Source organism: Ambystoma mexicanum, chromosome 7p (genome assembly GCF_040938575.1).
Source record: "Ambystoma mexicanum isolate Mex_15411 chromosome 7p, UKY_AmexF1_1, whole genome shotgun sequence".
NCBI lineage: Eukaryota > Metazoa > Chordata > Amphibia > Caudata > Ambystomatidae > Ambystoma > Ambystoma mexicanum.
The window spans coordinates 939,068,670-939,086,020 of NC_090939.1; the positions used below are offsets into that span (position 1 = coordinate 939,068,670).

The 17,351-nt window shown below is 49.4% G+C and overlaps 1 protein-coding gene across 1 annotated transcript in view; it reads left to right on the plus strand.

The window, feature by feature from the left end:
• ABI3BP (ABI family member 3 binding protein) overlaps positions 1-17,351 on the plus strand; it is a 1,926,231-nt gene that overhangs the window by 880,498 nt on the left and 1,028,382 nt on the right. The window lies entirely within an intron of this gene.

Consider the following 17,351-nt stretch of genomic DNA (forward strand, 5'->3'; position numbering starts at 1 on the left):
GTATGGCTCATCGATGCATGCTCTCTTAGAAGTCCTGCAGACTCCCCCTGTGTTTCAGTACGTATTTAACCAAGATACCACCTTCACCAACCCTTTTTTGTTTATGCTCCTTCTAGAACAGGAGTCTGCAACCTTTGGCTCTCCAGATATATTGGACTCCGGAGAAGTGCCCTCTAACCCTATTGTCGGAATCGGCCTCAGCAGTTTGCTTTCTCGCTGCGCGAGGTGCGGCTTGACATGCAGCTAGGTTCCTTCCTCTAACAACCGTGCGAAGCAGTGTGAAGTCGTGAGTAGCTGTGCTGCAGGCGATGAGTGCTGTGTGCAAGTGCGTCACAGTGTGTGGCGAGCAGTAAGTGGAAAAGCGGCAAGGGGCGAGGAACTGAGAAAGGACGTGAGTTCAAACAAGTTTTCCATGGTTGGTCCTGCCCCCTGTCACTGTGCGCAGCTGCGCACCATTGATGCCTGCATTGTCTGCTTCCTCCAGGTCACGCTTCTCCTGGTAGTGCTCTCGGAGCGGGCGGGCTGGCCTACTATTGAAAAACGTAGCCACCTGTCAGTGGCTCGAGGTAAGATCTCTCTTGTCTCCGGTAATCACAGCAACTACAGTACCCGGGGCACCTGTGTGTGAGCGGAGAGCAGGACTCCAAAAGACCCCAAGCTCCTAACCCAAGGCACACTTCACAGAGCATTTTCCAATGGGGTTTTGCCATTATGAAATACTTCTGTGAAGTAGGCCCCTAGAGTCAGCACATGTGCAGAGGTGTATGGTTTACTACTCTTCATCTAGTATCTAGAGCTACGTCATAGAGCCACATACAGATACTGGATAACAGCTGGATTTAGCTCTTTCGGCTCTTGTGGTGGGCCAAATGGGCAAGTCTAGTAAAATGTCCAGAAAGAATCTGACGGGTCATAGTACGCAATCCAGGTGCCTGAGTGGAGTAGGCTGCCATGCAGGAAGAAACAAAGATGGCTTAAAGCAGTCTACATTAAAACGGGCCCTGAGGAGTCGGGTACTTACCTTCAATGGTACAAGTCGCCTCTCAGCCCTCAGTATGTTTCTCACTGTCACCTTCTGATTTGAGCGATTTACACATACTCTGCCAACAAGTGCCTTTTAGGCTTCTTTCTAGTCCTTCGGGCCTTTCTGGTCCTCCCTGTGCTCCCAGCCCGGGCCCAAACATATCCCCCCTACACCGTGGATCCCCTGGCTGACCAATCTGTAACACCTTTGAATAGTCAAGTGTCCAACAGTGAATCCAATTCTTGCCCGTCTGTGGATGAGCACATTTTTCATTCAATTCCCAGCTTCTCTAACATTATACTCGATCACTTTTCCACCCCAGCCGAGAATCCTTTTATTGGTGATCAAAATGGACACGCATTGCATGGCCTTCTATACCCTTTGTTGTCAAACACTACCAATGCCGTGGCCCAGGTCCAGCCAGCCTCCATCACGTCTATTCTTTCGGGGGAAGCTGGAGTTCCAGATACTCTTGACAACGCCTCTTTGCCTGAAACGTTGGATGTTTCCCTAGAGTCATCAGGTTCATGTAGACCCGAAACAATCCTGGGCAATCCGAGCTTCTTGGTGGAGTGTGTGAATCACATAACCAGTGCTTACTGGGAATTGAGCAATTCCCTTCGCAAGCTACATGATTGAAGAATTAAAGATGCTGCATGCTTGGACAAATGCTTGAATATATATTGACTCTCTATCCAGATGCTAGAGACCTCAGGCAAGCAAGCGCCTATCGCGTCAACTGTTTTGGACTACAACACCCATCAGTCCTCGCCGGCATAGTCAAAAGGGGAGGAATAAAGTGAGTCATGCCCTAGACATTTGGAGAGTCACAGGTTGCAAACCCATGTCCCAGAGGATCTTTGTTGATAGAATTGCCACAAAAATCAACTTTTTGGTCAAGCTCAAATGTCACAGAAATTAATTTTATTTAAGTTTGTGTTGAATATTTTCATTCAGGCCTATAGAAAACGAATCAATAAAAATGCATCTCAGTACTAGTACAATGATAAACCACATATATTTAAGTTCATGCAGTTTTTTTCTAAATGTATTTAAAAGTAAACCATATGGATGAGTTACCTAAATATCTATGAATGGTGGCATTTCCTATTCTTTCAAGATACATTCAGATCTGAAAAAATTGCTTTGCAATTTATATCTTAATATGGTCTCATCTTCTCTTATCAAAAGACCCAATTTCACACTGGGACAGAGCAGTCCGTATACTAGCAGTACCTGTTTGTAAGTGTAATGGAAAAACCTAACTTCTCACATCTTGTTAATGTTTGGTCCACACATGTTTCACAACCTGGGCTTACACTCATAAATACCCAGTGACTCCACATGCACCTCCTGTCTGTGTAGTGAAAGCCAGCTTAGTTTGTTCAACAAAGGACCCATTCATGAAAGGTTCACTCTACCATATCCTTATCATTGGAAGAAAACGGTCTATACTGGAATTAATAAGGTTTTGAAACTAAACATATGCTGCACTATGGAGCTCAGAACACATGATGCTATTCTGTGAATATTTATTACAGCACCACTTTTGGCAAGCTACTATGGCTTCAGAAAATAGAATAATATTAAGTGAGGAACAATCAAAATATAATGCGTGGAGACCAAACATGACAACATTTTTCAACAAAAGCAGTTTCTTTGCATGAGCTAAATTCTAACATTTAACCGGGAGGCCTGTATGGGGAAAGAGAAAGCAAATTCATATTTGACTTCTAACACATTTGCCTAGGGCTGATAAACTATTACACAGTGGGCTCCTGTTCGGGGAGCTCATTTGTTGTTAGATAGGGTACATGGTCAAGGATTACAGTAATCTGTTCACAAACAAACATTGTGGTTTTTAAAGTTTGCTTAACTTTCTATCCCGTTTCAAAGCATGGGTATGAAATTTAAAAAAGTCTTGGCCTGGTCAGTCAACAATCATCCTTTGGTTTACGGGTAAGTATGTACCGTTGTTTCTGCATTTAATCTGCTTAGAAGACCCATGGCTCCTTGAAAGCGATGTTGGGGGGCAAGGATTTAAGCTCAGCTGCCCAAATCTTCTTCATCAAAATGTCCCAAAATGGCTACGCGACAGTGGCCACGTTTTCAATTTCTCCATGAGTAGACAGCTCAAAACTCCAGACTGCAGAAATCCAGTATGTTTTCCGGGTGCACGTTAAAATAACGAATCCCAAAAGCTCCAGTAACAAAAATGCACAGCCGACTTGTTTGCATTTTGTAACTCGAGCTTTTGGGATTTTCTTCTTTTGTCCCCTGCTCATGCGGGTGACACCCCTGCAACCGCCAAAGGCAAAGATGCCGAACTAAGGGAGCAGGGGACGCCCCCACAAATCTTGCTCACCTAGTTAGGCATTTTTGGCTTTGTCATTTTCTGAAATGCCAAATGTGAAACAACACGCTTTCAGCATTTTCTTTATAGTATTTTGGTGCAATACCAGGTTTCGAGGGGATTTTGTCCTGCGACGTAGTCCACATCTATGATAGGTAATGTCCACAGCTGCTTCAGAAAGTTTTTCGGCAGGGGGCGTCCTGCGTCGATGGCGTCGATCCATTGTCCCTCGAGGGCCTCCGTCGAGGCTCGACGTCACCGGATGTTATATATAGGACGCATGGCGCCCGTAGCCTCAGTTCCATTTTTTCCGCAAACGTATTTGCTTCGGAATCTCGGTGCGCTCGATTCTTCTCTTCGAAAGCGATGTCTTTGTCTTCTTCTACCCCGAAGTTGGGCTTTAAAAAATGTCGGGACTGCGGTTCGAAGATGTCCATCACGGACCCGCACGACATCTGCCTCTGGTGCCTCGGTGAAAGCCACGCCATCGACGACTGCGAGGATTGCCAGTCCCTGACGTCAAAGGACTTGCAGGAATGTAAGAAGAAATTGAAGGTAGGTAGGGTGTTTAAGCTCCATAAATCAAAATCCGCTGGGCTTTCGACCAATGACTCGAGGGGCGTCCCTCCGCGTCAGCGAAAATCCAGTGGGTCTCGGTCTAGGAGTGGTTCCCGCCATTCCTCTGCCTCCTCGAGGCATTCAAGGAAGTGCCGTCACCGGTCGCCTTCCCCGTCCTCGTCGGAGGAGGAATCCGCAAGACGGTTGACTTGTCCCACCAAGTCTTTGTCACCGGCCGAATGGGAATCATTCCTCCGGCAGATGTTAGCGATTTTCAAATCGCAGGGCACAGTTCCGTCCGCACCTTGGAAAGAAGCCGGCAAGGAACAGGCTCGGTCCACCACTCGCACGCCTTCAGGCTCGGGCGGTCGGCGCGATCAACGGGAGCCGTCGAGGTCCCGTTCGGACAAGGGAGATTGCCATACCCGTGCCAGATCCAGGTCCTGGTCCTCGACACCATCGAGACCGTCGGAACCTGTGAAGCCTCGAAGAAAGCGTCAACGCCATTGGCACCGTGCCCATCGAGGGGCTCTCACGAGGCTCCGCCCTCGAAGAATTTGTCGACGCCATCGGTGCCCTGTCCGTTGAGGGGCTCTCTCAAGGCTCCGGCCTGGAAGAAGTTGTCGATGCCATCAGCGCCTTGGTCGACGTCGACGCCGATTCCCTCGGTGCCCTCAACGCTGTTTTTGGAGGATTTGCTGGAGGTGCCCCAGAGGGCTGTGGAACCTCCGAGGAAGGCTCTCTGTAAGTTTGCGAGGCCTGTTTTTGATCCCTATTCTGTTCCTACTCCTAGATTGGAGTATTTCCAGCCTTTGCAAGACATTTCAGAGGTTCAGGAACTGTCAGATGAGATGGTTGTGCCTCCTGATGTCCCTGATGATCTTTTGTCTGGGCATAGTCAGATGGAGGAACTCCGTCAGTCATTGCATGACGCTAGTGGCCTTGACACCTCTCTGGAGGTGGTGTTCGGCCGACCTGAGCCTGGGGCAAATGCGGATTCCTCCTATCGGCGTCTCATGTCAGGGGTGACAGAATACTTGGGGTGGTCTGCTCCACCTATTGATTTTGCTCAGGAGGATTTGACGGACATCCTGGATCAAGGTCCACCAACTGACCCGGTGTTGCCGTTTCACATGGCTTTGCAAAGGAGGGTGGCGGCGGCTTGGACTGTTCCGGAGAGTCTGCTGGCAGTTAATAAGTCACTTCTGGAAAAATACCGCCCATCCAGTGGTGACCCCTGCTACTTATCGATGCACCCTAATCCGGAGAGTTTGGTAGTGCAGGCGGCTACGGCCTCCTCGAAGCAGGCTGCGTACCCTACCATCCCTCCTGATAGGGATGATAAGCGCTTTGATGGTTGGGCGAGGAAGGTATTTTCGGCTGGGGGTATGGCGTTGAAGGCGGCCAACTCCACTTGTACCTTAGCAAGATTCACACACACTCTGTGGAACTGTGTGTCTTTGGCGGCTGAGCATATTCCCAAAGGGGAGGAACGGGATGGTTTTCTAGCCCTCGTGCAAGACGGCAAGGATGCCATGTGTGAGTCCATTCAGTCGGGTTTGGACATGGCAGACTGTGTCAGCCAGTACATGGCTGCGAGCACCGTGATACGCAGGTTTGCGTGGTTGCGGAAGTCGGGGTTTGCTCCTGATGGGCAATCCTGTCTTCTGAACATGCCCTTTGATGGTGTTCCATCTGTTTAGCAGCAAGGCTGACGAGAGACTTGAGAGGTTACAGACCTCCAAAGCTGCAGCGAAGTCTTTGAGCGCTGCAGTACGTCAACCTCTGCCTTTTCGTCCTAGGGGACAGCAATGGAGGGGAGGTTCCTTTTGGTATTACTCTTCCTTTGGTAGATCGAGAGGAGCTGCCAGTCAAAGGGGCCACCGTAGGAGTACCCGGGGTGGAAAGCAAGGTACTCGGGGTGGCAAAGCCGCTCGGGCAGTTGCCTCTTTGCCCTCGGGCACTGCCGCAGCCGCATCCGCTCAGTCATGAGGCCCATGGTTCGCCGGTTGGGGGGCAGACTTGCGCAGCATCTTGGAGAATGGCGGGCCATTACTTCAGATGTGTGGGTTCTGGAGATCATAGCCCACGGCTACTGTCTTCCCTTCCGGCAGAGGCCTCACGACAGTGCACCGGGGAAGCTCTCTTTGTAGCGTCCAGATCCGCTCCTTGCGCAGGAAATCCTATCCCTGCTGGAGAAAGGCGCCATAGAACTGGTGCCTGTAGCAGAGAGGAACAAGGGATGGTATTCCCCTTATTTTATGATCCCGAAAAAAGGCGAGGGATTGAGACCCATCATGGACTTCCGTTGGTTGAACAAGCTCTTCAGGAAGGACAAGTTCAAGATGGGAACTCTTTCTCAAGTCTTCCAGGCCCTTCAACTTCAGGATTGGTTGGTGTTTCTAGACCTCAAGGATGCTTACTTTCATGTGCCGATTCATCCAAAGCACAGGAAGTACATGAGGTTTGCGGTTGACGACTCGCATTTTCAGTTTCGGGTCCTGCCGTTCGGATTGACCTCTGCCCCGAGGGTTTTCACCAAGCTGATGCAGGTGGTGGCAGCGTATCTCAGGAAAGGGGGGATTCACGTCTATCCCTGCCTGGACGATTGGTTGATCAGGGCGCGCTCTCACGAGCAAACCCTGGATCATCTGTCTGTCACCTGCCACTCCCTTCACACGCTGGGCTTCTCCCTCAATTTAAAGAAGTCCCATTTGACACCTACCCAGCGGCTCCAGTACATCAGAGCGGTGCTCAACACATCCCTGGGGCAGTGTTCGCCTCCCCAGGTGAGGGCTCATCACAATCTGCAGATGGTGGACAAGTTTCAATGTGCCCAGAGTCTCCCGGCGTTCGAATTCTTGAGGTTGCTCAGCCTCATGGCATCCTGCATCTTCCTGGTGCCAGAGGCCAGGCTGCGGATGAGATCTCTGCAGTGGGCTCTCAAGATGCAGTGGTCGCAGTTCTCCGGCAGGATGTCGGATCACGTTCAGATTCTGACCTCGGTCGCCCAAGATCTTCTATGGTGGGCCGACGATGGCAATCTGATGAAGGGAGCCCCATTTTGGCAGCCATGGCCGGAGTTGACGATCGTGACGGACGCATCCCTCACAGGTTGGGGAGCTCAAGCCAATGAGTTGACAGCCAGCGGACGTTGGTCTCTGTGGGAGTCCAGACTCCACATCAATCTATTAGAGCTGAGGGCTGTCATGCTAGCCCTGAAGGCTTTTCTGCCGTCTGTGCGGGGGAAGAATGTCCTGATTATGATGGACAATACAGTGGCCATGCACTACTTCATCAAAAAAGGGGGGACAGGGTCACTCCCGTTGTGCAGGGAGGTGATGCAGCTCTGGTTCTGGGCCATCCAGCAGGAAATTTCGATCTCGGCAGTTCATCTGGCCGGAGATGAAAACACAGCGTTGGATGCTCTGAGCAGGCAGAGCACGATCTCTCACGAGTGGTAGCTGGCTCAGGAAGTTCTTTTGGAGATCTTCGCCCTTTGGGGAACACCACAAGTGGATCTCTTCGCCACCAGTATCAACCGGAAGTGCGAAAGATTCTGCTTGTGAGAATTTCCTCCAAGAGGAGCCTTAGGGGACGCATTCGTAGTGGAGTGGTCCTTCCCACTGCTGTACGCGTTTCCTCCAGTCCCCATCATTCCGCAAGTGTTACGGAGATTCGGTTCTCGAATGATCCTCAGTGCTCCGGCATGGGCCAGGAGAGCGTGGTACCCAGACCTTCTAGAGATGTCCATCTGCCCTCCACACCGTCTTCCCTACCGAGACGATCTGCTCTGACGGGAGGGGAGTCGGGTTCTCCATCCAGAGGTCAAGTCTCCCAGCCTTCATGTTTGGTATCTGAAAGATTGAGGTATAAGTATTGGGCCCTACCCGAAGACGTGATGGAGGTGTTGCTTTCGGCCAGAAGGCCCGCGACAAAATCCCTGTACCGTTGCCATTGGAGAAAGTTCTGTGACTGGTGCAGGGTACAGAATGTGGCTCCTTTCCAATGTTCCATTTCTTTGGTTTTGTCTTTTTTGTTTTATTTAGCCCACAAGGGCCTGCAAGCGGGTACCATTAAGGGTTGCACTGTCCATATTTAAGCACTTGTCTTAGGAATGTTCTTATTTTAAGATCCCTTTGATTTCTCAGTTTCTAAAAGGGCTAACTAATGTGTTTCCACCGTCGCCTTTCCAGGTGCCGGGATGGGATCTGAATTTGGTTTTAAAGTTCCTAATGGGAGCTCCATTTAAGCCCTATTCTTTTCTGTTGAGACTGTTGTCCTTTAAAACTGTGTTTTTAGTTTGCGGTTACTTCCGCACGCAGAGTGAGTGAGTTGCAGGCACTTTCCGCCAAGCTACCCTTTACTGTGTTCTATAAGGACAGGGTTGTCCTGCGGGTGCGGCCTTCTTTTCTTCCGAAGGTTGTGTTGGAATTCCATTTGAACCAGAAGGTGATTCTTCCGTTGTTTTATCCTCCCCCACATCCTGGTAAGGAAGAGGAGAGATCCATAGGTTGGATCCTAGAAGAGCTTTGAGTTTCTATCTCTCACTGATGTCCCGGGTCAGAGTGGACGATCAGCTCTTTGTTGGTTATGCTGGAAGGCGCTTGGGCCAGGCTGTTTCGAAACAGACCTTTTCCAGATGGATCATTTTGACGATCTCTGAGTGTTAGTTTGGCGGGAAAGGACCCTCCAGTAGCCTTACGGGCTCACTCTACTACGGGTGTGGCTGCCTCCACTGCTCTACAGGGGGTGTTCCAATTCGCAATATTTGCAAAGCAGCCACATGGGCCTATGTCCATACTTTTGTGAGACACTATTCCTTGGACTCCATTCCCTGGGCAGGATTTGGCCTTTGGTAAGGCAGTCCTTTATTCAGCAATTTGATTGGGCATTCTAGAATTCTTAATTGTAAATTCTTTTCCCACCTCCATAAGTTGGTACTGCTTTGGGAGTCTGCCATAGATGTGGAATACGTCGGAGGACACAATCCCCTCGAAGAACAAGTTACTTACCATATCTGGTAACGTTCTTTCGATGGCATGTTCCTTTGACGTATTCCACATTGCCCTCCCATCCTGCCCCTCTACTGAATTTCCTATGCGATTGCAGCTTACGTTTCCGCAAGGCTTTCTGCAGTCATACTGGCAGGAGATTGGTGCCACACGTTCTGGGAAAAAACTATAACTGAGGCTACGGGCGGCGTGCATCCTATATATAACATCCGGTGATGTCGACCCTCGACGGAGGCCCTGGAGAGACAACGGACCGACGCCATTGACGCAGGACGCCCTCTGTCGAAAAAATGTTCCGAAGCAGCACAGCTGTGGACATTACCCGTCATAGATGTGGAATACGTCGGAGGAACATCCCATCGAAAGAACGTTACCAGATATGGGAAGTAACTTGTTATTTCCTTCCCTGTTCCTTCACTTGTTAAACTTAAACCTTTGTCTGCCATGCCATCCTCTTTCAATGCATTTTCTAAACCTTTTGCTGAATTTGTCTATTTTATTTTTCCACAAGATACAAAAAGAATGAAAGAAGGAATACAAAAATATAAACAGATGTAGCAACAGACATTCCCTAAATTCATTCAACCAATGGATTCACAACAAACCAAATAGGTGATGTTGCTAATGTCTAGTGATAAACGTACTCTGAAAAGTATAGAAGATCCTAAAAACAGCCAATTAATATATTATAAGTTACTAACAAAGTTATTGTTTAATTAATAACCTAATGCAATCAATCCAACATTTCAAACTTACAATTTACAAATAAGTGCCAATGCTTATTGCACTAAATTCCTTTGCGGGTTTGTACTACCTAACACCACTTAGTTCAATAATTTAGATACGGCTACTAGATTGTACAACTAATTTCTTAGGAAACATAGCTTTTCCACTTGCCTGCCTATGAAGCACCTGTTTTTCCAAACAAACAGATTTAATAAGCTTGCTATATCCGTAACTACTTGATGGTGGATCTTTGACTTTTCAAGGCCCAGCAATTGCTGAACAAGCCAATAAAATTCCAAGAAGGACAAAGACTGCCACTTAAATCCTGTGTGGTGAATCAGGGTACTGCGAACTCCACAAGAGAGTTACCCATATCGGCCTGGCGGCACTGGCTACTGGAGGGGGATTCCGGGAAGGACAGCAGCAGCAGTGGCACAGCTTGCTCCATGTGGAGGGACAGCTGGGCTTCCGCACCGCAGCATGTATGTACTGGAGCACCATGAGCTGGGATGGCAGCGTGCTCCGTGCTGTGGGTTGGAGAGAGGCTCTGGCAGAGAGACACTGCATGGTCTCAGAGCAAAGGGCCCATCCTTTTCCTTCAGCAGTTCCAGCACAAGTCCAGGATGCTTGGAACACGATAGAACCTATGGGTTGATCCAGTTGGAATCTGGGGAAATGTATGGGGCACATACATGATTAAAATATTAAGCCGAGCTGTTAGGAAAGATTTCGTAATTGTAGGTAATTTTCCTTCCATGTGGCAACCCCTAAACTTTTTGCTGTTGTTTTTCACCTTGTTCTCGACTTTGCCAGAGAAGTGCAGCCTTCTGCTGCACTCCTCTGGGCTTTCGCTCCTTTCTTACGGGGAAACTGACATGCCCTTAAGACAGTCAGTACCGGGGAACGCTGTTTCCCGTAGTTTCTTTTATGATGTTGCGGCTTTCGTGCAACATGACACAAGAGGGCACTGTAAGCTAAGTTACAGCTCTCTTGGGTCTCTAGCCTTCTACAGGCCCTAGTTACTCGTTTAGGATTGTAACAGATCGGTGCAAGTGATTCAGGGACGGGAATGGTGGCAGCGATCGTTTCTTGTGTTTTGAGCTCCTTTTGGCGTTCTAAGCGCGTTTTCCGCGCTTAACCCAAAATGGTGGCCTGGCTCCCAAAATGGCCAGACCACGAGGCTCCTTTGTCCTGTCCGCTGACCGTCTTGCTCCCTTCACCTTCCCCAGGTCGAGCCGACCCGGGGCCTTCCTTATTTGGGCATGTACTTTCCCGCGAAACACAGATGCTTTCACGGGCTTCTACATGTCTTGTGTGTGCCTCCAGGATGTGGGCTGGGATGTCTGGTCCCAATACACATCCTGGGTGCCAGAGAGTCTAGGGTGGTGTGAATGCCTGGGACCACCGTGGTCCGTGATTGGTCCACGAATGGTGTGAGTGTTGATGAGCGGATCTCCCACTGGGTCCCCTCCGTTTTGGCGCGAAGGGGACCGTGGACAAGAGGGGGCTGGAAACACCACTACCATGTCGATCTCCTGAGTTCTCACGAACGAAGGAATACAGGAGCCAAGTATCCTGCAACCAAGAGGCTGGACCGAGGAATCGCTGGTGACCCGCTGAAGGACATCTCCTCTGCACTGCTGTCGCCTTGTGAAACCCTTTTCACCTTTGATCGAACCAGAAGACCTGTATTGGTACTTCGACCCTTGGAATAGCGGGAACAGCTATTCTCGGCATCTTCACCATCTCCTGCCAGTAAGCCTTCGGAAGCGTCTCTGGGCCATCCAGCTGACTGACCAGCTTACACAGGAGTCTTGCTCTGTAACCGCCGCCAGGTTGTGTAGTATTTCGAGTCCTTGTCACTCTCACACGCTTCGTACACTTGGCGTTCCCAGGTCTGAAGTGAGTAGTGTACATTTGGCTCAGATACACACGGCCGCTCCGTTGCCCTGCTGTGGTAACAAACTGTGCGGGTTTCTTCGATTGGGACGTCTTTTTACTCAACACGACGACGAGGCGTTCCCTGCTCTTCTGAACCTGCCAGCGACTGAAACTGACGCGGAGAAGCCTGGGTCTGCTTGCATCGGGGACCGGTGAGTAGCATAGCTAGGATCTGGTCGCCCTCCTGCAGTAGCCCATTGCTTTTCCCCGCTGTGTCAAAACAGCATCCTCTTCCGTACTCGCGCTCTGCTTCTGCCCACTGTGGAGGCTGCGCTTGAGTCGCGGAACTTGTTCTTCTTCTTTTGTGCACTAAACCGAACTGCCTGATTTCCCTCGAAGAGCTTCTCCTTTTGCCCGTTAGCACCAGCGCGTGCAGGTACTTTTGAGCACAAGGCTCCACTCTTCGTAGGGCTCGGACTTCCATCTAGTTAGGTGCCCCTGAAGGCGAACTGGGTCTAAGCATTATTTCGCACCTCCTGTCTTCCTTCCCTTTTAGGTGGACTACCAATTTCGTGCAGATAACGCTTCAAACTGTCGTATTTGTATATATATTGTGTTGATATGGTATGTGTTGGTTTACTATCGTGATATTGTGATTTTCTCGCTACGGTCATTGTTTTAAAGGCCTTGAAATAAATGTGTATATATTTTTAATATAACAACTGTTTGGAGTAGTTTGTAAGTGTTCTTGCTTTGTGTGCTCATTGCGGGCTTTCAGTCACCCTCACCCCTCTTGAGACCTAGTCTTGACCGCCGCGATCGCTACCTTGATTGGTCTGGCTCGTCCAGAGGTTACCCTGTTCCAAGTAATTAGGTTGGCCTGCTGAACTTCTGCGCCACCAGGACAGAGTTCAGAAATCCGTCTTAACGAATTGGTGTACAGCGGTGTGATACGACTGAAGGTATCCAGTGTTGCGCACGAACTAAGACATTTCAGGTTATTCCAACCAGGACACGTAGTGAATTGTTGTAGTATAACTTTAAAAAGGCCATAGTCCTATCTAACAGTATGGAAACAAATACCTTGTTAACTTTAAATGCTTCCAAATCAGAAACATTGAAAAAGATGTGTGCGGAGAGAGGTGTTTCCTCTCAAGGCACGAAATTGGAAATGATCCAAAGAATCGTGGCGTGGCAAGAAGTGCAGCTTGACGCTATAACTTCTGAGGACAGTGCGGAAGGTGGTGGGGCTGCTCTCACTGGTAGAACCGACGGTTCTGCCGCTGCACTGATCCATCGCGACCACGAGGACAGGGAGGACGAGATGTCTAATGTTTCCTCGGCCAGTGCTGATGGGGAGGCTATGCTTGAATTCAAGAAGCAAGAGCTGCGCTTTAGGCAGCAGGAGCTTGAATTCAGCATAGCCAAACTAAAAATCGAACAGGCAGAAAAACAAAAAGACAGGGATCACCAGTTGGAACTGGCCAAGCTTCAGGTTGCAAATGGGTCCAAGGGTCCTGGACATGGGTCTGGGGCCTCCTCTCATCCACGGTTTCCGAAAGATCTGCTCAGTGTGTATGAAGAAAGGAATGACATTATGGACTGGCTGAATGCGTTTGAGTATGCATGCGAAGTTCAACAAGTTGACAATGCTGATAAGATTGCCTGGTTACTCAGCAGACTGCCCCATTCTGGCTGTAGTGCCATTATGGAAATGTCGAAGGCTGAGCGAGCTGATTTCGCAATGTTAAAGCAAACTCTCATTTTAAAGTTTGGGAAGACTCCGGCCCAATATTTGAAACGTTTAAGAGAGTATAAGAAAAAGGAAGGTGGTACTTGGGTATCTTATGTCACTGAATCCTTGAAAAACTTAACTGGCTGGGTCAAAGGTTATAAGGTTTCTACCTTCGAAGGCATGATAAATCTTGTCATGCTGGAACACATTTTTGCATCTTCTTCCCCGGAGCTTAAGCAGCATTTGGTCGATTCGAAGGAGATAGATCCTAAGAAGCTGGCCATTGCAGCAGACTTATGGGTGTCACATCGAGTGTCCCATAAGGACAAAACTCATCCTGGTAAGCAGGAGGAAGGGAAAAAGTCCAAAGATATGGAGGGTGGAGAATCTGATAAATCTTCTTCTCATAAGGGCCACAAAAAAAAAATAAGGGTAAGACACAAGAGAACTCACAGGGTAGTGGAGGTCAGCCTCTGAAACAGAACTCTGGTTTCAATAAGCCTCCCTATGTAAACAGACCCAATGGATCTTGTTTTGCTTGTGGAGCAACTGACCACGTGAAGGGGGATCCCCGGTCTAAGGTTAGACCTTTGGGGGTCCACTCCGCTAATCTGGCCTTCTCCTCCTACGAGGAAGAAGAGATTACAGGAGCATCCTTCTCCTCAGACTCATTTCCCAGCGGGATAGAGGCTGAGGTAGTTTTAGTTTCCCTGGATTCCTGGGAGCCTAAAGTCGCAGAGGCTTATGCTAGGATTCCGGATAATACCAAGCACTACTTTAAAGACAGTGTGCTGATCAATGGAGTAGATACTCCAGCTCTTAGGGATAGTGGGTGCAGTCGCACTGTAGTGGATTCCACCTTGGTAGACTCAGAGGAAGTTGCCAGAGCTACTCTGATGCCCACTAAGTTGGCTGACGGCCCACTCCGTATGTTCCCAGTAATACCTGTAAATCTTACTTTAAATGGTACAGCAGTCAGGATTCCAGTGAGCATTCAGAGAAACGTCTCGGGAAAGGTCTTGTTAGGTAATGATCTCAGAGCTTTAGGGCTCGTAGGAGACACTGCCGAAAGACCCTACACACGGTCTCAAGCACGGGCAGCATTGGCCAAGACCAATACGCCGCCCCAGCCGAAGGGGAAACCGAGTCGACAAGTCAAGACGAGGGAAAGAGAATATTCCCCCGAGCTCGCCTACCACTGCGGTGGAGGAAGTTGGTCAATCGCCCGGGCCTGACGAGGAGGTGGCGATGCCTGAAGTATTTGACCCCAACGATCATCCTGAACTAAAAGACTTGTTAGTTGAAGGAGGTCCTGATAGGGACGAATTCAGTAAAGGCCAACGTGAGTGCCCATCTCTGGAAGGCCTAAGGTGTCATGCCGTTTGCAAGGAGATTCCCTTGGAGTCTGAGAAGCCAATGGCAACTCCGCCGCCATTGATTGTTCCACTTTTTTCCCCATTTCCTGTTGCTACGCTCTAGTCTTTTTCCGGCCTCTTCCTGGTTTCGCTCTTAACCACGCCTCTTTGTTTTGCCCGGCGCGTTGCAACTGAAGCTTTCACGCTCCGTTTCGCTAGCGCTCACTCTCCAGTTCCTTGCTCTCTGCTTGGCCGGTCTTTTGCCGGTTATAGTCCCTTTCTGCCTTCTTTCTAGCTTTTCTCTTTCTGGTGCCCTTTCCCTCCTTGGTCCTACGCTATTTCCTTCGTCTATCTGCTCATTGCCTCCACTCCCGTTTCCCTCGCTCCTTGTCCTGTTTTCTTTTCCCGGTGCCTCGGTCCTCCTCTTTTGTGATTACCTTCTTCCGTGCTTACCTGTTTCCTTACCCTTTCTTTACGGGTCTATTATTCTTCCTCCGTTCTGACCTCTTACTTTCTCTCTCCTTCTTCCTTTTCGGTCTCCGCTTCCATTCTTCCTCTCCCCGGTCTACCGCCGATCTTCCGGCATTCCACTCTTACCATATCCCCTCCCAGCTAGGCATTCACGTGATATTCTGCGGTCTCTGCGATCCTCTGCAACCCGGAACATCCTCTCCTTCGGATACCTGGAAAAGCAACTTGTCTGGTTAACCTTGCTCCACATCAAGATCGAAATACAAGAGAGAGGTTTTTTTTAGCATACGCTTTTTTCCTCTCATACGGCTTCTGCGGAAAGGGTGTCCCTTGTTTCCCTGGTTTACTAGGGGGAACAGGGTGGCTTCTAACCGCGGAAGACCATATCTCTTCTCAAAAAAGAAATCCACGAGAAAAAAGGGGCGAAGACGCGAGGAGTTTACTGAAGAATCAGGTGAGGAGGAGTGGGTTCTGCATAAAGACAATTCTGGTTCCGACGAATTGAGTGATCAGCCTGACATTCATGATATAAGGAGACAGGCCTGCTCCCAGCTTGAGGGTGAACGTCCTGGGACGCATAGGATTTATTGGGAAGGTGGACTCCTGTATAGTGAGCCCACAGAGTCTACAGAAGGAGACCATAGGAGGTTGGTGGTTCCCCTTGCTGTTAGGCCCTTCCTCCTGCAGTTGGCGCATGAAGTTCCCCTTGCTGGTCACCTTGGTATGAAGAGGACCAAGCAAAGGTTATCCATGCACTTCTACTGGCCCAAGATGGGGGTGCAAGTAGAAAGTCACTGCAGGAGTTGTGCCTCCTGCCAGTTGTCTGGTAAGGTTGGCGCGACAATCCAAGCTCCGTTGGTACCGCTCCCAGTTGTGGGGGTACCATTTGAAAGGGTAGGGATCGACATCGTTGGTCCCCTTGACCCGCAAACATCCTCGGGCAATAGGTTTATCCTGGTGCTGGTCGACCATGCAACCAGATATCCTGAGGCCATCCCATTGAAGACTGTAACTGCCAAGTCAGTTGCAAAAGCTTTACTTGGCATATTTACATGGGTTGGCTTCCCTAAAGAAGTTGTGTCGGATCGTGGCAGCAACTTTATGTCGAAGTATATGCAGGCTATGTGGAAAAAATGTGGGGTCACCTACAAGTTCTCTTCTGCATACCACCCCCAGACCAATGGTCTGGTGGAACGTTTCAACAGAACGTTAAAGAGCATGATTGGGGCTCTGGAGGAACCTCAGAGAAGAAAATGGGATCTTCTTTTACCATGCTTACTGTTTGCCTACCGAGAGGTACCACAGGAGGGTGTTGGCTTCAGCCCCTTCGAACTTCTGTTCGGTCATCCCGTACGGGGACCCTTAGCCATCGTCAAAGAGGGATGGGAGATGCCCACTCCCCCTGTTACTACCAACGTAGTTGATTATGTGCTAGGGCTCAGAAAACGGATGGTACTTCTGATGGGCTTGGCTAGTGATAAATTGAAGGCAGGACAAGCGCTGGTGAAACATTGGTACGACCAGAAAGCTTCCCTCATCAACTTTACACCTGGTCAACAAGTCCTGATCATGAATCCCATAAGACCTCGAGCTTTACAGGACAAATGGTCAGGCCCTTACACAGTGGTGGAGCCCCTGGGTGAGGTTAACTATTTAGTGGACCTTGGAAGGCCTGGATAGGCTCCAAAAGTGTTTCACGTGAATAGGCTGCAGGCTTTCGTCCCAAGAGTCGAAATCGCAGCACTGCTACTGGCTTCAGATGTTGAGGAAGAGGAGTCTGAACCTCTCCCCGACCTGTTCCAAAGAGGTCCTTCAGATAGCTCCTTCGAGGGTGTCCGAGTGGCCCCTCAACTGACTTCTGATCAGCAGGCTGAGGTGAAAAGTTTGCTTAGGCAGTTTTCCCCCCTGTTTTCACAGTCGCCTGGTTTGACACCTTGGTGCAAACATAACATAGACACAGGAGACAGTGTACCTACCAAAAGTAGGGGATACAGGATGTCAGACAAAGTACGGTCTTATATTAAGACCGAGGTCAACAAGATGTTACACCTTGGGGTGATTGAACCCTCTAGTAGTCCTTGGTCCAGCCCTGTGGTTTTGGTTCCAAAGGCAGGCACTTCTGAATTGAGGTTCTGCGTGGATTACAGGGCTCTGAATGCTGTCACCAAGACAGATGCACACCCCTTGCCTCAAACAGATGAGCTGGTGGATACTTTGGGTGCCTCCAAGTACC